Source organism: Octopus sinensis, linkage group LG9, assembly GCF_006345805.1.
Source record: "Octopus sinensis linkage group LG9, ASM634580v1, whole genome shotgun sequence".
Lineage (NCBI taxonomy): Eukaryota > Metazoa > Mollusca > Cephalopoda > Octopoda > Octopodidae > Octopus > Octopus sinensis.
Genome location: NC_043005.1, coordinates 51395709 through 51400551, shown reverse-complemented (window position 1 = coordinate 51400551; position 4843 = coordinate 51395709).

The following is a 4843-nucleotide window of genomic DNA, read 5'->3' as shown; positions in this document are numbered from 1 at the left end:
CCCGGGACTTATTCTTTTGTAAGCCCAGTACTTATTCTATCGGTCTCTTTTGCCGAACCGCTAAGTAACGGGGACATAAACACACCAGCATCGGTTGTCAAGCAATGCTAGGGGGACACACACAAATACACACACACACACATATATATATATATATACATATATACGACGGGCTTCTTTCAGTTTCCGTCTACCAAATCCACTCACAAGGCTTTGGTCGGCCCGAGGCTATAGTAGAAGAAACTTGCCCAAGGTGCCACGCAGTGGGACTGAACCCAGAACCATGTGACCACACAGCCACTCCTGTAATTAAAAACAAAACGTGTAGAAAATAAACATACGAACATATACTAAATACACAGATGAACGGAGAACGTAGAAGGTCACCAACTCTTCTTCAGTTATCGGCCAGAGGGTCAAGCATAATTTCGGCCGTTATCGATAATATTGCTTCCACTGTGGAGGCACCGGCAAGAAACTTGCCGGGGATGGGACCAAAACATAACAAAACGAGACGGGCTCGATACAAGACTGTTAGTAGACGGTCGAGGTACAAGACAATAAACAGAATAAAGACACACACAGACAGATAACAATACATATACAGTAAAATAAAAAAAAAAAATCCCTTAGGCCTGCAAGACAAGACAAAAATGGGTAACGTGAAGGAGAAATGAAAAACTGTCCTAAAGGACTATAGAGATGGGTGTGGTGGGTAGAGCGAGGATATTATATATAATATATATATATATATATATATATAAATTTAACCTTTAAAGGTATTTTTTAATATGCTGGCCATTGATAGAATTTTTTCGAAAATTCTATCCTATATTAGATGTTAATTATATATATATATATATTATATATATATATATATGAGAGGTATTGGTGTTCAGAAGACCCAAGGTGGCAGGTAACGCTATGTAAGTGCCATGGAAGGACTGCAGTCAAACTCTCGGTTCGATAATGATACGAGTGAGGAGTCTAATGCGGGTCTTTGTATGAGTATGTATATGTTCAATAAAGAGACAACAAAGCCAAGTCTGTGTGGAATTTTCAGGACATTTATAGAGAGAAAGTTAGTCTTACAGCTGTTTCTGGTATATATATTCATATCCGTGTGTGTGTGTGTATGTGCGTGCGTATACCCGTGTGAGCGTGTGCGCGTAACTGTTCATACATGGTATAAAATGCAATAGTCTTTTCGTAGCAGAGCCATCACTCAATATGGGGGAATAACTCATTTTGTTTTTTTTAAAGAGTTCTCGCCCTTGTTATAATTTTTTTTTTTCCTCTTTTTCAAGAATATCTTTTGTTTTACTTGTTTCAGTCATTAGACTGTGGCCATCCTGGGACACTGTTTAAAAAAGTTTTAGTCGAACAAAACGACCCCAATATTTACTTTCTAAAGTCTGGTACTTATTCTATCGATTTCTTTTTCCAAACCTCTATGTTACGGGGACATTAATCAAATGACATAAGTAAACCTATTGTCAAACGGTGGGTGGAGATGGGGGTGAGATACGCAAGCACAACAGGCTTCCACACAGTTTCCGTTTATTAAATCCATTCACAAGGTTTTAGTTGACCTGGGGTTATAGTAGAAGACAACTTGCAGAAGGGTCCATGCAGTAGGACTAAACCCGAAACCCTGTTGTTGGAAAGAAACTTATCACTCAGCCACTCCTGCGCCTATATACATTTTCTTTTATCTTTTATCTTTTATTTGTTTCAGTCGTTAGACTGTGGCCATGCTGGGGCACTGCCTCGAGGTATCTTTAGTTGAATGAATCGATCCTAGCGCTTTTTTGTTTTATAAAGTCTCGTACTTATTTTAACGATCTGTTATGCCAAACCTCTAATGTTACGGGGACGTAAGCACACCGACACTGGTTGTCTAGAGGTGGTGGGGCACAGTCACAGACGTAAAGACAACACACGCACCACACACACACCACACACACACACCACACACACACAAATAAACATATACACACAGATACACAAACAGATAGACAGACACACACAGAGACACACAGATAGACAGACAGACTCACACACACACACTTATACACATACACACGGACACAGACACACAAGTAGACACACACACACACCAGACACAGACAGATAGACAAACACACTCACACACACACAAACACACACTCACACACACGCATACATACATACAGACAGACACACAGACAGATAGACAGACAGCGCACACACACACACACACACACACTTACATACAGACAGACACACTCACACACACAAACACACACTCACACAGACAGACAGATAGACACACACACACACACACACACCACACACACACACATACACACAGAATTAGCAGATAAGATCCAAAGACACTGAATATAGAAAACACTTAGCGTCACCGAAATGATCTGAACTAGCACTCCGAAAATCTTTAGTGAGGACTAAGTCAGCGGAGTAAAGAGTGGTTATAAAGGGAATCCAGGTGAGTAAACGTGAAGATGATGATGATGCAAATAAACAAATAAACATGGAGAAAGATGGCCGTCCCCCTTTATTCTGGTCTGTGCGATCTGCACGGATGATGGTGAAATCTTTTATTTTCACCTCCGGCGAGCTGGCAGACACGTTAGCACGCCGGGCGAAAAGCTTAGCCGTATCTCGTCTGTCGTTACGTTCTGAGTTCAAATTCCGCCGAGGTCGACTTTGCCTTTCATCCTTTCGGGGTCGATAAATAAAGTACACGTTAGCACGCCGGGCGAAAAGCTTAGCCGTTCTCGTCTGTCGTTACGTTCTGAGTTCACATTCCGCCGGGTCGACTTTGCCTCATCCTTTCGGGGTCTAAATAAAGTACCAGTTTCGCCCTGGATCGATATAATCGACTTAATCCGTTTGTCTGCTCTTGTTTGTCCCCTCTGTGTTTGGCCCCTTGTGGGTAGTAAAGAAATATATTTTCACCTCAGCATCCATATGAGTGCTGTTTAGGTGAGTTTCAGAAAGAATAAAGAAAGGGAAGCAATGTGCCGTTTCGGCAAGCCAACTCTCTCTATTTGGGATCTTCCATTTTGGGGCAATCAGTGATGGGTCGATGCCACGTACATTGAACAGGAATGTCAAGGTAAGGGTAATTTGATGTTTGCATTGTTCTAAGTTACGTTTTATGTTATTCAGAGGTAGCAACGAGGGTAGTTTTTGTATGGAGCTGTGAGTGTATGGTTTTCTAGTTGGTGGTGGGTGTGTGTTCCTTGTGTTTTGCATAAATGGTTGCTGATAGCTCAATGGATCTCCTGGCTTAGGTCGACCTTCATATTTTCTAGATAAGTTAGTAAAAAAGAGTTGCTTCTTTGGTTTGCCTCTTGGTCAGATGATACATAGTTCATATTTATGTTATTTGGTGTTATGGTTTTTCCATAGTTCTGTCTTCGTTGTTTGGTTGCAGGAGGTAAAATATAGTTGTATTTTGTTTTTGTTGTTGTCGTAAGTCTCCTCTGTTGCTGTTTATATTTATTTTTCGATCGTTTTGTGCCCTTCAGATAGTGGTGGTTGCATTCTGGGTTCAAGCACATCCTTAGTGACACAGAAGTTTGGCACAGTTTAGGATGGAAGAAGTTGCATCCATTGCCTTTTGTGCATCCATATTTAGGATCATGGCCATGGACTCCGTATTTAAGACAGTATTTGGGGTGGAGGTGAGGGCAGTTTTTTCCCCATTATACCATTGGACAGGTGCCCTTAACAAGTCTACGGCATAAGGTAGGATGGAAAAAAGCACAGCATTCCTTGTTGTTGTTGCTGGGGTCAAATGGTAACGACAGGGTTTTTGATGTGGGTATAGTAGAGGTTTCTCTGTATTGGCAGGTTCATTGGTCAGTAGTCCTATTGCAGTAGCAGTAGCAGACTGTTGTTGTTGTTGCTGTAGCGGTAGTGAAACTTGACTTGCAAGAGTAGGGCTGGGTGGAATCAGGTCAGATAGTGATGCCAAACAAGGTGCTTCCAGTAGTATATATATATTATATATTATATATATATGTATTATATGTGTATATATAATAGTATATATGTATATTCTTCGTGTTTATGTTTGTACCATCGCCGCTTGATATGTGGTGTTGGTGTTTTACGTTTGTCCCCAGTATCGCCGATAGAATAACTACAGGCTGTAAAAATCATAACCCTGGTATAGATTTGTTTGACTAAAACACTTCAAGGCGGTGCTCCAGCATGGCTGCAGTCATATATGCCATCTCATTGGCCTATACATTTTAGAATTCTGGAAGATAATTTCTATAGCTACAACACTTGTACTTACAGGGCCAACGGCTTTACCGTAACTACCAATGCTACCAGATTTTACTAAGTTACGAAAGAAAATTATTAGTCCCCTCAAGTATATAATCTACATAAACGACCTTTCCAGCGTCGTAAATCCCTGCAAAGTGAAAAGATTTGCTGATGACACTAAGCTCCAGCAAATCACCAACGAAGAAGAAGACCGAACTCAACTCCAGTCTGATCTATATGCGCTGAGTCAATGGGCAGACAAAAACAAAATGCAACTAAACGAGGGAAAATTTGAGCTGATGCATTTTGGAAGAAAGACTATACTAAAACAGTCATACCCTCTTCTTTCAGAGGAACCGCTCATAGCATCTAATAATATCAAAGACCTAGGTGTAATAGCTGATAACAATCTCAGTTAGAGTGCCCACATCAACAATAAGGTCAATATAGCTCGTAGGATGAGCTCCTAGAGCTTAAGAACCTTCCGGCCGAGAGAACAAGGTGTCATCATTCCACTTTTCTCCTCCTTTGTACGACCACATCTCGAATACTGCTGCCC